Source organism: Talpa europaea (assembly GCF_964194135.1).
Source record: "Talpa europaea genome assembly, chromosome: 6".
In the NCBI taxonomy this organism is placed as follows: Eukaryota; Metazoa; Chordata; class Mammalia; order Eulipotyphla; family Talpidae; genus Talpa; species Talpa europaea.
Genome location: NC_140072.1, coordinates 32,995,999 through 33,012,030, shown reverse-complemented (window position 1 = coordinate 33,012,030; position 16,032 = coordinate 32,995,999). Strand labels below are relative to the sequence as shown.

The 16,032-nt window shown below is 40.4% G+C and overlaps 1 pseudogene across 1 annotated transcript; it reads left to right on the top strand.

The window, feature by feature from the left end:
* The first annotated feature begins 4,675 nt into the window (after positions 1-4,675).
* LOC311172063 (cytochrome c oxidase subunit 5B, mitochondrial-like) lies at positions 4,676-5,281 on the top strand (annotated as a pseudogene). The gene has a single exon. The product of its transcript is annotated as a cytochrome c oxidase subunit 5B, mitochondrial-like (transcript).
* The last annotated feature ends 10,751 nt before the right edge of the window (positions 5,282-16,032 follow it).

Genomic DNA, 16,032 nt, shown 5'->3' with positions numbered 1-16,032 from the left:
ACAAACAAACAAACCAGCAAACAAATAAATAAAGCATGCCTCTATAAAAAAAAAAAATAAAAATCAGAGTCTTAACCATGTAATATAATTTCCCCCCCCCCCAAAAAAAAATAGAGCCCAGAATCTAGTAGTAATTGGCCAGCAGTTATAAAAGACCAAATATGGGCCTTCTTACTTTCTGTGTGACCTTGGTCAATGTCCTCAGTGACCTCTGCTGACTTAACTCCTGTTTCCTGATTTCTAAAATGAATGGTTATGAGGATCCTATGTCATGGCACATGTAACTCACCAACGCCAGTGCTTTGCATATTGAGAAGTTCAGTGTTGTGCCTTTTTATTTCCATCCTTTTTACTGTTTCTCTTTTATGTTGTTTTTAGTTTGACAAGATTAAACAGTAGAATTAACAAGGAGACATTAGGAATCATGCTTCCCTGTTCATTAAAAAACAAAATGACAATGTTAAAGAGTTTTTCCTTGATGACATTGCTAGTGGGCAGGGTGAGGGGCATCCTGGGACCCTCAAACCTGCCTGCTCTAGGTAGATTCTATCATCCACCACATCAAGGCTCTCATGTGTAAGACCTACAGTGGAAAATTACTGGGCCTCCCCTGGTGGCGCAGTGGTTGAGTGCTGGGTTGCGAGGCTGCCCGCAGCCTCTGCAGTGCCAGTTCGATCCCTGGCCACCGGTGAGGGTCCCACAAAAAAAAAAAAAAAAAAAAAGGAAAAAAAAGAAAAGAAAATTACTTTAATACAATTAGTATGCAATAAAGGGAAAAGAAGAGAAAGAATATAATTAAAAATAGTTTCTAATTAAACATCCAAAAGTACCTATCCCTTTGTGGGTAAATACCCAGCCAAATGGGGCTGGCCAAAAAGTTTGTGACAAGTCTAAGGCACCTTTTGATGGGGATCCATAGGAAAGGAACAGAAGGAGTCAGGCAAGTCTGGAAGGAAAGGAGCAAAATCAAAACCCAAGTCAAAATAAAATCTGCCAATGTCAGCCTACCCACAGGTCTGTCACCCATGTCTCTGTCTCTTTCAAATGTCTACTCTGTGTCTCCCAAGTCCCCGGTACAAGTCCAAGGCTGAGAAGCAAGCACAGCCTCTTCACATGTCCCTCTGTTCCATGTGCCTCATTCAAGTCTTCTTGATCTCCTCTTCCTTTCTTCTCCCTGTCTTTATCCTTTTTCCTCCCTGTTCAGCTCTGCTCTTCCTTTGGGTGTGGCAGGGCACCTGGAGCTTCCCCCTTCCCTGGGGATTACCCTGTTATAATACTAAGAAAGTAAGTAGACTAGTCATGTAGAATCTGACCCATAGAACTTTGCCTATTCTGCATTTCCTTCATGGCATTCCTTAGTTCTCTCTTGCATCCTCCATCAATAACTACTTTTATAGAACATCCAATCAGTTAAGAGTACAGGTAGTTTTTGGATCTTTGGAAGAAATGGACACTAGGAAGTGGAGAAACTAAGTTGTAGGATCTCCTTTCCCCCGAACTTGCTGGATAACCTTACGTGAGATCATTAGAATAAAGGCATTTGTCAAGAATGAGTTCTCTTCATTATCCTTTTTCCACTGTCTCCTTCTGTATGGAGAAAACGTGAACCCATGTCCTTGAAAGGTTTCTAGTTTGCAGCTTGGTGATGGCATGAGAACAGTATTTCATGAGTCCTTGAATGGCAGGTGCTTAGCTAAGGGGTTCCAGAGCCCACAGGGATAAATAGATGAATGAAGGCAGGAGTCTAAGAAGAGTAGAAATGGTGGAGATGGGGGAGTTGTAGAATACAGGCCATGTCACTGTTTTTCTACATTCTTCTAAATTTACTTAAATGAAGACCTATCAACATGGCATCTGTGCTGGATTTGGCATCTGGTTACCAGTTGACAGACTAGTGTGGGTAGTGGGTTGAAAGGTGAATCTGAGAAAGGTACTGACCAGCCTCTTCTAGATGTTGTTCTCTTTGAGAGAAGAAAGCCCCAGACTGAGACACAGGTTTTTTTTTTTTTTCTTTCTCTTTATTTAAGGGAGAAATTTTGGCCTCATTAGACTCTCATCCCAGAAAATCAGCAGAATTTTAACTGCCTTAAAAATTCTTGAGTCAGCATCAGTTGCTGATATGCTCTGAGTCACACCTTTGGTTTATTTTGCAATTCAGAATTGGGTTTCCCTGCTGTGACTGATACCGTTGACTTTGGCTATAGTGCAATAAATTCAAATAAACATTTTATGAGGGAAAGTAATCATATTTTATGCAAACAAATTATTCTTCTTTAAAAGTCACTTTTAAAAATGCAAGCTATTTTTTTTTCCTCAGTCAGCATATCAAGCTAATAAAAGTTATTGTAGCATCAGAATTCCTTCATGACTGTTTATTGTTCCATTTATGTTAAATTTAGATGGTTGGTCTCTTTTGTTTCACCACCCCCAACCCTGCCACTCCCCATCAAAATTATATACTCTCATCACCAATTCAAGAAGTTGTGGTTAGTTCATGCATTACACAATTATAGCAAACTGTTAGCAAAGTAGAGGTAGCTACTGCTTCAGAGAGGACTGTGACCATTAAAAAGTGTATGTAGGTTCTAAATCCAGGGAAACACATGAATTACTAGCTCATTAAAATTGGGTTCAGTAGTAAAAAAAACAGTGTTTTAGCTTTGTGACATTTGTGTTTCTTGGTCAAGTGATAAAATAATTTTCTGGTTCATTCTTAAGTATCAATTTTGCTTTCATATCATGAATACCTGAGTTCTGCTTAAGAATTTATGCAGGATGTGATCGAGAACAACCTTCCTAGACCACTTTCTCTCCCCAGTGAGGGGAGACCATAATGAAACTCAGACTTGCCATCTCCTTTCACTTGTTTCAGCTGGGGAGTGCTTTAGGTGCCCCTAGGAGGTGCTTCAAAGAGATTCTTTCAGTTCTAAGAGAGTCTTAAGGGGAAATTAAGAAGAGGAAATTATGGGAATTAAGGATGGGGGTAGGCTGTACTACCCTTTTGAAGTGTTTTGTTGAGAGGAACCCTAAACAGATAACTAGCATTTATTAAGTGTTCTTAGTGGGTGGCCTATTCTATGCTACATACAGAGGTCTCTAAGGAGCTTGTAGTCTATCAGGGAGAACAATCCAGAACCATTTCTGAACCCAAAGGCTGAACAAGTCTCCCAAGACATTGAAGGATTATACATGCCTCTTGCGAGATTTAGACTTTCTGAAATGAAACCCTTTAGCTTGCATTCTGCATGTGTGAGTTTACTGTCTGGTTACTTCTTGGCAATAGGGCATAATTCTCCAGAGTCTTTGCTCCTATATTCTCATGTAGGTTCCAAAGATGATGGCATTTGCCTGAGCAAAGCCTGTACCCACCCAGAATAAACACTTGCATGTCAACCCCCTACAGAGATGGAGGAGACAATGTTGGAACACAAAATAAATATGGGTCTCAATCCTGTTTGGCCATACTAGCTATGTGATCTGAGAATATTACTTAACCTTTATACACATTAGTTTTCTCATCTACAAAACAGGGTTAACAATACCACCTTCTTGGGATTATTGTGAGTATGAAATAAGAGAACACATATAAAATATCTATCAGTACTAGGAATAAAATAGACACTCCAAAAATAGTAGCGTTATTTCTTTTATTATGGTGCTTTCCCATCATAGTAATTCTGACATAAAACAGTTAAACTGATTTGCATGTACTACTTAGATATGCAGTTTGCTCTGGTTATTTAAATCCATTTTTATTTTATATTCAGTTTGAAGTATAGTTCATGTCATGAATATTACTTTCAGTCTTTATGCTAGAGACACTCAGGAAATTCTTGCCAGTAATGTATAATAATTATATTTTTGACTTCATGTTTAAAAAAATAACCAGTCATACTTATAAATATCTAAGTGTAATATTTCCTTTTCTACCGAAGGGAAAATATTTTTCATTTATTGCTGTTCTACTTCTGAAAATAAACAGCACAGTGTAAACATACCAGCAAGGCAGTCTTGAGCTTGAAAATCAGTGAAAATATATTTAACTTCAGGGAGAGATAATGAATGCTCACCTTAAAACCCTACCTGAGGGCTTCCTTGGTGGTGCAAGGGGCTAAGTCTCAGCACTATGACTGTATCCTCAGCCACTGTAGCACAAGTTCGATCTCTGGCCAGGAAGCTGACCCACATGGTATGGCAGGCCTCTCCTGTCTCGCCAGCTGCTCCCCTCAGCAGTGCATTTCAGTAAATCTGCCTGTTCTGCTCCCCACTCTGTCTCTGGTCAATCTCACCACCCTCCCAGCCCCCGCCTCTGCAGCTCTGGCCTACACCCCAGCTTTTGTATGCATAAATAAATAAATCTTTAAAAAAACAACAACAGCCCTGTTTGAGAAGATGTATTTCCTAGGAATAAAGGTGCTGAACAGTAGCTAGCCAAAATGGGATGCAGTCTCAAATTCTGGCTAAAAACAATGTTATTGCCATCATCCCCATCAACATCACCACTGCTACCACCATCAAACTTGCTTGGTTTATTGTATCATAATTTGTCTTGACTTCCATAGATCTGTGATTTTATAAGTATAAACATCACAAGTGGATTTTCTGGCTTGGGAGGACTGCTGATGGGTTGAAAGATAGGTTGGCATTTGAAGTGTTGCTGTTGATAGTGGGTGTGATGGCTTCAAGGTTACTTCGCAGAGCAGGAGCGCTGGTTGCGCAGGCCCTGAGGGCCCGAGGTCCCAATGGGGTTGCCGTGTTGTGCTCCATAACGTCTGGAGGTGGTGTTCTACTGATGAGGAACAGGCAACTGGACTGGAGAGGGAGATCATGATGGCTGCACAGAAAGGACAGCATCCATACAATCTGTTAGCCCCAAAGGCGGCTTCAGGCACTAAGGAAGACCTTAATTTGGTCCCCTCCATCACCAATAAACGAATTGTGGGCTGCATCTGTGAAGAGGACAACAGTACCGTCATCTGGTTTTGGCTGCACAAAGGCGAGGCCCAAGGATGCCCTAGCTGTGGGACCCATTACAAGCTGGTGCCAGACCAGCTGGCCCATTGAGCCTCTGTACTGACTTACAATGTGCTGTAAAGTTTCTTCTTGCCAATAAGGATTAGCCATTGCATTGGCTCCTTCTCCCATTAAAAAAAAAAAAAAAGAGAGGACCCACAATTTCTGCTTCTAAAAAGGATAACTACCTCTTCACTGTGCAGTTTATACCTCCCCACTGGTCTCAGTACCTGGGGCTGTTCTTCCATCTGTACTTTCCATCAACCACGTTTCCTCCTCTCTATTAACATGACTTCTCTAGAGCTGCCTTTGTGTGGTGTGACCTCATTATTCATTTTGCCTAACTCTCTTCTCACAGATAGCATTTCCATGGACTTCTTGGTCCCTGTCTTCTTTGCTTCTATCCTTGGAGTCTGCCAGTTACATTCTGAGTCCCTCTGCTATAGGCCTTGGCTTGCTCCACCTTTGGCTAAGCCCTACCAGTTGAAAGAACTCCACATACACTGGTCACATGGGAATGATACTCTACTTGGGGCTTTGCCACAGTCAAGTGAGTCCATGAAAACAAGAGTGAGGAAGAGTTCCTTTATTTTCTTTCTTGATTACTCCTCTTGCTCATGAAACCAACTCCCTGGGCCACATGATGCCTCAAGGCAGGCATATGTGTGTCAATGTGAGATCTCTCGCTACTTGTAGCGGAAGAAAATGTTGTCATTTTATGCAAATCAAAACTACCATGAGATACCATCTTACACCAGTGAGAATGTCACATATTAAAAAAACTAGCAACAACAAATGCTGGCGAGGGTGTGGAGAAAAAGGAACTCTTCTGCACTGTTGGTGGGAGTGCAAACTGGTCCAACCACTGTGGAGAGCTGTGTGGAGATTTCTGGACCTACTAAACATAGAGCTTCCATATGATCCAGCAATTCCACTCCTAGGTATTTACCCAAAGGACACAGAAACATCAATTCCAAAGAACACCTGCACCCCTATGTTTATAGCAGCACTGTTTACAATAGCTAAGCTTTGGAAACAACCCAAATGCCCCAAAATAGATGACTGGATCAAGAAGATGTGGTACATATATACCATGGAATATTACTCAGCATTCAAAAAAGATAAACACATGCAATTTGCAGCAACATGGATGGCGCTGGAAGGGATCATGCTCAGCGAAATAAGCCAAAAAGAAAAAGAAAAATACCGGATGGTCTCACTCATAGCAGGAATCTAGAAAACTTAAATAAGGGACCAGGAAAATGAATAACTATAAGAAAGTGAAAATCAAAATCAACAAAAAACTATGAACCAGAGACACTTTTAGGGGGGCGGGGGCGGGAGGGGAGGGATTGGGGTCAGAATGGGGGGGCTGCAATTGTATGGGGAATATAACAATAAAATTTATTAAAAAAAAAAAGAAAATGTTGTCATTTTAAATGCTAATTGCTTGAGGAGAGCTTGTTTGAACCTCAACTTGAGATCCATTAGTGGGCCATAAAATCAATGTAATAGGTTATACCCAATTATAATAATTTTTTTATTGAAAAATGAAGTAGAATAACAAAAGAAAATACTAGATAACATTTTAGTAAGGGAAGGATATTTATCTATCTACCTACCAGCATCTATCACATTGTTGGTGTGTAAATACTGCTTTGTAATGTAAATAAATTTCTTATTGAGGTTTTCAACCAAGAAATTTGGAAAACCTCCACTCCAATAGATTTCGAATAGGATTATACCCAGGAAAAACATTTTTTTTGTTTAAAAAATTTAAATCTTTCCTTGAGTAGATTTCATAAAAATTGTGTTCCCTCTCTTACACCTCCCAACTCCACAGCAGCTGCTGTATGGTCTGCTAAAAGTAGGGCATTCAAGAGAAAAAGGGATATAGGTAATACAGTTATCTACCCCACCACTGCCACTGTTCCACCCCTTTGTGGTCTCAAGAATCCAGGGTTTGGTGGCCATGAAATAAGAAAGAGAAATGTGGGAGAGGTTGCTGGAGACTGATGTTTGGGTATATAATGTATAGAAGAACAGATGCATGGAAAGGCAGGCTTGTAAACAAAGCTGGCACCATGGAAGTAGAGGAGCAAGGAGAACCCAGATAGTGGACATTTATTAAAGTTAAGGTACTGGGGATGGAGGAGGATGGTGGGAGCGGGGAGGAAGTGTGAGGGAGTACTTGAGAAACTTTTCTACATGTATATACATATTCATTTTTTAAAAATATTTATTTTATTTATTTATGCATACAAGAACTGGGGTGTAGGCCAGAGGTGCAGGAGGTGGGGGTGAAAGGATTCACCAGGGAGCAGAACAGGGAGATTGACTGAAAGGATCAGAACAAACTCTTGACATCTGGTCCACGTAGGCATCAAGAACAAAGTTGGTCTCATCAGAACCCACTTGGGTTTCCTTTTCTCGAAGTTACATGTTCTATGCTGTGCTCTTTTACTTCCAAATCCCCACACAAATACTTATTTTGCTCACAGCCTGTGTTGGTGGTAGTCTTCTGGAAAAGGACAAAAGATGGTGGTCCCCGAACTCCTAAGAGTTAAGAGTGCTGCTTAGGGTCCAGAGAATATCAAGGGCTGCTTTCCTCTTTTTCACTAATAGGTTTGTTTGAATCACTATACTCAAATACTAAGACAGGCTATAAGATTGGGGACATGAAGATGACAAACATGTATTTGTAGCTTACATATGTGATATTTTTCATGTATACAGAGGGTGCCTAGATAGTTGTTTAATATATCTTAACATGTATGTTAAAGTACTAAGTTCCCTCCTTGAAAGGAAGAGATACTAATTCATATCCCATTCACTACCCTTGAACTGCAAGTGAACAAATTAAGAAGCCGAGCCACAGACTTGAAATTTTCTAGTATAATTTGAGTGAGATCGGCTATCTTTAATGATGGGTGGGAGAGATTACTTCTATAAATTATGATGGCATCTTACGGATATAAAGTTGCAGCATTCTTCGCTAAGAGTCGGAAGCCCCATGATGGCCTGAAACAGGCAGTCTTTACAAGATTGCCATGGTGCTGGTGAATGGTGCTGGCTATATAACATGTCTGTGCAGCTAAATTCAGCTGAGTCCCATTGGAAAGACAGCAGTCTGGGCTGCAGGGGAAATTTAGAATTCTAATGAATCATTGCACACCAGAGTGGGTTAATACCATAATATCACTGAGAAATCATTTATAATGATGGTGAATTATCCAATGCAACAATATGCTGACTTTAATTCCAGTGCCATATGGCTTTAGGTTTACTTTTATGCCTTTGGGGAGTGGGATGGGATAGCTTAAGGCTTTTTTGCATAGAGAAGATCATAAAAGCACAGTGTTATTTTATTAAGGGAATAGAAATCTCCGTAAAATATAGACCTAGGACAGAAAATGGAGATGGAGGGGAATATGCAGAATGACTTATTATTTTACAGTCAGTGGGAGCGATGGGATATTTATGGCTTCTTTTCATGGTTCCTGATTTAGTGGGGGAACTTCATAATGCTCAGCTTCCACTCTGAGGCTATAGCATTCAGTGCAAAATTCTCCCTGGGTACTGGGTGCCGCGGACCAGCACAGCAGTGAACGATGAGGCCGTCTCAGGGTTGAGAGACTGCGCAGGGTGGTCAGGGATTCGGCTAAAGAAATGACAAATAGACACACTTCAAGAGAGAGTGTAAATCTGAGTGCAACTTTATTTGAGTCAGTGGTCAGTATATATATGTTTTTCTAAAGGCATAGGATCGGTTATCAGTGAACTAAACCAGCTGGCTCATAGGTTTAGCTTATCATTGACAGGGCAGTGATCTATGTCTGAAGTTACATCTGGACCTAGCTATATTTCTGAGTAGACAGGCTATTAATTCTTTCTTTTGTTCTATGTAATTACTTTTTTGTTTTAATAACTACTCACTACTACTAACTTATTTATTAATTAGCATGGGTGAATATACTTTTCATAAGATCAAAGCTAACAAAGCCAAGGACACAATCAGAGAAATCATAAAACTAACAATTCTATTATTACACAGAGTTTAGTAATGTTTCATTTGAATTAGCCTAGTTATTAGATTATATATGTTTTTTAATCAGTAATCAATGACCTTTTTAGACCGGGAAAAGAAAAGATTTTAGAAAGACAGTTGTAGCAGAATAAGGTTTGTGGGCCTTGAGAAAGCTAGATAAGGTTCCAGGTGGTCAGCATTTCTTTTAACCATCTTTGTGGCGGCTTCTGGTGGTCGTTATCTCTTGGCAGGCATTCGGCTTCTCTGCATCTTAGGTAGTTTGCTGTTCTCCCCCTGCGCGCATGGTTCCTTGCCATCGCCGGACCTCAGGGACCATGGCAACAGCCATTAGCCCTGAAGGTCACTGCAGGGGGAGGTGCAGCAACTGGGTTAAGGGTTGGCATGGAATGCATAAGTCTGAGCTCAGAACCTTGCCAGGACAATTGACAATGACAGCTGAGTGGTCATCATTCTAGTAATAGCTAAAATTTTCAAAGCATTTATAAATGTGTTGATTACTGGGCTAATCCTTTTCATGCAAAATATTAGTTCATTTTCACACCAAACCTGTTGTTTGTATATATCTCACAATGTCAAATACTAACTACACATCCTGGCAAAGAGGATGTGTGTGTTTTTCAGAACAAACTTTTGAGGATGGGAGACATCACTGAACTTGCTTAAAATATATAGGACTAAAAGTGGTGCCTTCTAAGTGCCAAAATCATTCCAGGTGCAGGTCAGCACACAGATAAGTGACTTCTCCAGTTGCTCTTCTCTGTAGCTCTGCTCCCCATTCCAGCCAAACACTCACCCCTGTGTCATCTGTGAACTGGGTCAGCCAGGTGCTGGGATTAATTCCCTTCAAAGTCCTACAACCAGCAGGACACAACATGAAGAGTTGTGTATCAGATGGTGTCTGATAGCTGGTGAATCTATCTAGATTCTTTTTTTTTTTTAAGATTTATTTATTTATGCATATAAGAACTGGGGTATAGGCCAGAAGGTTGGGGGTGGGGGGTAAAAGAATTCACCAGAGACAGTCTGGGGAGCAGAACAGGCAGACTGACTGAAATACACTGCTAAGGGGAGCAGCAGGCAAGAAAGGAAAGGTCTGCTGTGCCATGTGGGTTAGCTCCCTGGCTGGGGATCGGACTCATGTGGCAGTGGCTGGCGATCATTTGATAGTGCTCTCTCTTTAACCTCTGCTCCATCAGGGAGGTCCTTCTATCTAGATTCTTGACCTGAGGTCCCCCTTCTTGTTGTCTTCCTCCCTGAGCTCTGGCCTGTACTACCTTCAGACCTGGGATAGCTGTGTATCCATTACATCTTGCTGCCTCCTGCCTCTTGTTCTCCATCCCATGCAGTTTGCCCTGGTTCCATGAACTGTGCTTTGTTATGTCTTTTAGTATTCCAAGTCTGAATCACTCCATTATCCTTAAATTTTGTGGCAGTTTATGATATAAATAATAAGTTTTTATTTCCCAAATGAAAAGTTACATGAAAATGTTGAATATGCTTTTAAAAATAGATGCATTTTCTTGCTATTAAATCCTGAGACAACCTTAATATGGTTCACATATGTTCTCTGAGAGTTTATATCAGACAGTATAATCTTCTAACGCAGTGGTTCTAAAATCTGATTGCACATTAGAACTCCTGGGGGGCTTGAATTCTAGCCCCACTCCAAAACTCTGACTTAGCTGCTCTAAAACTGAGCTCATGTAGCCATACATTATTTCTTTTTTTAAAAATAAATTTTGCATTTCTTTTTTTTTTCAGATTTACTTATTTATGCATACAAGAACTGGGGTGTAGGCTAGAGGTGCAGGGGGTAAGAGGATTCACCAGAGACAGATTGGGGAGCAGAAAAGGCAGCTACTGAAAGACACTGCTGAGGGGCGCAGCAGGCAAGACAAGAGAGATCTGCTGTGTCATATGGGTCAGCTCCCTGGCCAGGGATTGAACTGGAGCTGCAGTGCCTGTTGATAGCTTGATAGTGCTGTGTCTTTAACCCCTGTGCCACCAGGGAGGCTCCCATACATTATTTCTAATGTGTAGATAGGATTGGGGACTATTGTATTAGACCCATCAGCATTCTGAATGTTAGGTGAATGATTAAGATTTGTCTTAGGTAATGATGCCAGATTTAGGAAATTAAAATAACAGATGCTGGGCCTCCCTGGTGGCCCAAGGGTTAAGACGCAACCTATAAAGCTATCCACTGCCACTGCAGCTGAGTTTGATCCCTGGCCCGGCAGGGAGCAAACCACATGGCACAGCAGTCTCCTGACTCGTCCCCTGCTCCCCTCAGCTGTGTACTTTGGTCAGTCTGCCTGTTCTGTTCCCCACTCTGTCTCTGGTGAATCCTCTCTGTACTGGTGAATCCACTCTGTCTCTGGTGAATCCCCGCTTCTCTGTACCCCAGCTCTTGTATGCATAAATAAATTAAAAAAAAAAATCAGATGCCAAGTTGAATTTGAGTCTCAGATAAATGATGAATAATTTTTTAAAATAAATTTTATTTTTATATTCCCCATACAATTGCAATCCCCTTATTTTGACCCCAATCCCTCCCCTCCCCACCCCCCACCACCCATAGAGTGTCTCTGGTTCATAGTTGTTTGTTGATTTTGATTTTTACTTTCTTATAGTTATTTATTTTCCTGGTCCCTTATTTAAGTTTTCTAGTTTCCTGCTATGAGTGAGACCATCCGGTATTTTTCTTTTTCTTTCTGGCTTATTTCCTGAGCATGATCCCTTCCAGTGCCAAAATGATGAATAATTTTTTAGTGGAAGTATGTCCCATGCAAGATTTGGAACATGTTTTCACTAAAAATTATTTGTCATCTATCTGTACATCAAATTTAACTTGACATCCTCCATTTTATTTGGTAACCCTATTTTTAGCGGCAATCTCCATACTTTGGAGAATTTTTTTTCCCTTTTCCTGTTTTTTTTTTTTTCCTAAAGATTTTATTTATTTATATGTGTGTAGAAGAACTGAGGTGTAGGCCAGAGGTGTGGGGGGTGAGAGGATTCACCAGCGATAGAGTGGGGAGCACAGCAAGCATATTTACTGAAATACACTGTTATGGGGAGCAGTGGGCGAGACAGAGGAGGTCTGCTGCACTATATGTGGGTCAGCTCCCTGGCCAGGGATCGAACTCAGGCTGTAATGGTGATAGTGCTGAGACTTAACCCCTAGGCCACCAGGGAAGCCCTTCTTTTCCTGGTTTAATTGCTATTCAAACCAATATTGCTCTTTGTGTTCATGCTCCATTGTCAAGGCTCCTGAAATCAGGTTTGTTTGCTTAAACCCTTCCAGAAATTTCTACAGGAAAAAATCTTATATATTCAAAGTAATAAATGTTTTAGTTAGCAATGGATTTTTCAATGTCCAGCCTCCTCTTTTGTATGGTCTAGTGGTTTATTCAGGAAACTTTATAATTGTGTCATTATGTCAGTTTCTTCATTGAATTAAAGTGGTCTATAGGTCAATATTTTTGACTTGGAAAAAGAAAGGATTCCAAAAAACACTTTTGGAAGAACTATGGGAGACCCACCAACAAAGCACTGCAGCTGAAGAGGAGGAATGTGTAGTGAGATGTGGAGAAAGCATACATTGTATTGACTTTGTCAAATGGGAGCAAAGTAATTGTGAACCGAGGTTTCATCAATAATGCATTATTATTATCAAGACATTAGAGGTAACTAAGTGTTTACAAGCTTTATGACAGTTCTGACATTTTAATGGGCCCTCAAATGAAGTGAATTATTAAAAAGTATGCTTCAGATGAGGTCATGGACTCTAAGTTTAGGGATCAATAGAAATAGTCGGTGTGTGCCAATATGGCTAAAGTTATGCCAGTAATTTGTGCTGTCAGGTTGTTATATTGTAATGGAACAATGAGAACCTACATTCTTCCTTTTATTGACACCCCCTCCAACATACTTCAGGAGGACCAGATACAGGGCAACTGACACAGATAGCTACAGATCAACTGAAAACTTCATCTACTTCAGTTCTCATATGGAAAATACACATATATGTTGATCATTAAGCTAATATACTAACAATAACAAGCAGAAAAATTAAAATAGCCAGAAGATTTAATGATATAATGATTTATTTTGCCTGACTGTAAACATCTGAATGTAAATATATGTCCCAAATAATAGCAGAACTGTTCATTTGAAGAGGGAGCCAGACTCCAGCAGGCGAGTGAACCTGCACTGTAATTTCTAAATGGTAGGTATGAGAGAAATATATGAGCAAGGAGAAAATATCAAAGATTTTTTAAAATTGAGCATGTCTTCAGAGAATAACAGAGAAGATATCTAAAAGTTGCTTAAAAACAGGAATATGTATATTCTCTCACAGAACACATTCTTAGGTAGGACACATTTAGAGAATATTAATTCTGTGGTTCACTGCCACCATCTGGGACCCAAGTCTTGCCATTTGCCCCACAATCTTTAACATTTGTATTCTGACTTGTCCTCTCCTGGATGCAAGTTACCCCATAAAGTCCAGATAGTACATGTAGGTGGCAACTGTTGGTAGAAAAAGAGGGACCTTCCTAATAGGTCTTTTTTTTTTTTCCCAGTGAGGAAAACTCACTGAACAAAGCTACCCTTGCCCATTTCTCCCTTACATATCATTGGCCAACTTGTGAGATAAGCCCCGAGTTAATCCGATTACAAGAAAAGAAAATATTTGGCTTGGGTCAATCATGATCACTACTGTCTTTTGTCGTCCGAGGTTGTGTTCAGTTGTCTGAACCATGGCTGAGGTTTGAGGCTCAGCTGCTGAGTTCACTAGCCTGCCTGTTGGCAGGATGACTTTGTTTTTAGTGTCTCAATATGTGGGTCTCTCCATAGAGTTTCTTGAGTCTCCTCATGACATGGCAACTGTCTTCTCTTAGAGTGGTTGATGAAGGTAGGGGGAAAGAGAAGAAATTGCTTTTTATGCCCCAGTCACCCAGCCCTGTGCCAGCATTTTCATTGTATTCTACTAATCAGAAGTTAGTCACTAAGTGTAGCCCACATTCAAAGGGAGGACAATTTGTTTTTACCTTTTGAAAGGGGGCATATCAAGATATGAGAAATCTTCTGTCTTCCTGTCTTTCCTTTTTTTTTTTTTAAGATTTATTCATTTATTTATACAAGCACAGGGTACAGTCAGAAGCGCGGGAGGGTGAGAGAATTCACCAGAGCCAGAGTGGGGAACAGAACAGGCAGACTGACGCAATACACTGCTGAGGGGAGCAGCAGGCATGGCAGGAGAGGTCTGTCGCGCCATGTGGGACCCTCGCTGGCGGCGGGGCATGGAACCGGCGCTGCAGAGGCTGAGAGCAGCTTTGCAGCCCAGTGCTCAACCGCTGCGCCTCCAGGGGAGGCTCTTCCTGTCTTTCCTTTAATGATTTTGTTATTCATTTTGCCAGATTATAAACATCTGGATGACTCTAAACATTGAGTATTGACAAGGCATTTGTGAACATATTTAAAATCACCACAGTAGTTAAAATTTCTTTTCATTAAAAATATGCTGGAATAAGTGGATGATCCTTACATATATGAGGAATGAGGGTTGAGTGGGGAAAAAATATGAAAAAAAAGGGAGAGGAGGTAACCTGTAGTGGTTAAATTAAAATGTTAAAGAAAAATTAGATTGTAGTCCTAGGTGAATAATTATTTCTGTCATTGTGGTGACCAGTGTGATGGCATTGCTGATTTGCCTCTCACATGGGTCCAGAGGGATTAAATCTTGCCAGCAAATGACAAAAAATTTCCTTTCTTTGTAACAACACTGCATGGGTTAAGTGTAACGTTTTTCTCAGTCATCAAAATAAGGGGCCTGTCTACTTGAAAGCTCTGGTTGTTAGTTGTACATTTCATCTGAATGAACAATTACATTTGAGCCATCACAATACATTTGGAACTCAATTTTTTAAAAAATCAGAGAACATGAGCCTTGGCCTGTAAATACAATACACATAAGGAAAAGAGGAAAAGCAAATGTCAGTTAGTGCTAGAGCTACAATTAAGTAGACCAGAAAAGCATCTGCTCAAAATCTGAAATATTTCCCTTAATTCTATTCGGCTTTGAGTTTTTTTGGGGACTGGACACCTAGTTTGGCTATTTTTCAGCTCTTTTGTCCTCTTGCCTAGCTTTTGGCCACTCTGAATGTTTCTGGGTCTTATATTAAAAAGAAAGAAATGTGATGATGATGACAAAATCGCACAGTATTTCTGAGAAAGATGTTGGAGAGATTTCTACGGATTTTTTAAAATGTTATTTCAAACCCAGAAGCTAGCATCATGCATTAAATAGAACATGGACTTTGGAATTAGAAAGACTTGAATTTTATTTTTCTCTTCATTCAATAAAAGTTTATTGTGCCAGACATTGTGATAAATGCCTGGGATAAAATGATGAAGAAGTTGTGCATCATCTTTAAATAGTTAGCACCAGCAGAGAATCCAGACACAGAAAAAGGTAGATACATCCAGGATGTCAGGAAAACTCATGAGAGGGCCTCTCACCCCCTCTTGGTGCTGAGAAGTGCTTGTGAATGATTAGCACCTCGGGGTGAGTGACCATCTTTCTTGCATTTCCTCAATTGCTCTAAGATAGCAGCTTGTCATTTATTTAGGAAAACTTGTCTTTCCTCTATGAAAGAATAGTCTTGCACAAACTTTCCTACTGTGACACTTTAATTTTGAGCCCGTCTTCTTATTGGCAGCTCTGTGAACCTTTGTTTTTACTAAGAGTAACTTTTTCCTTCTATACCTGAGCCCCTCAACTATACCCATGCCATGGTGCTAACTGGCTTTGAAAATCATTCTGTGTGTGGCCAGGGTGGATCCAGGCAGATGCACCCAACTTCACTTTCTTTGTTGATTAAAATAGTTTGAGCTGTGAGTGTGAAACATTGTTGTCATCTTTTTATGGGTTGGTACTTCACAAGGAGCCTTGTGTACCTGAT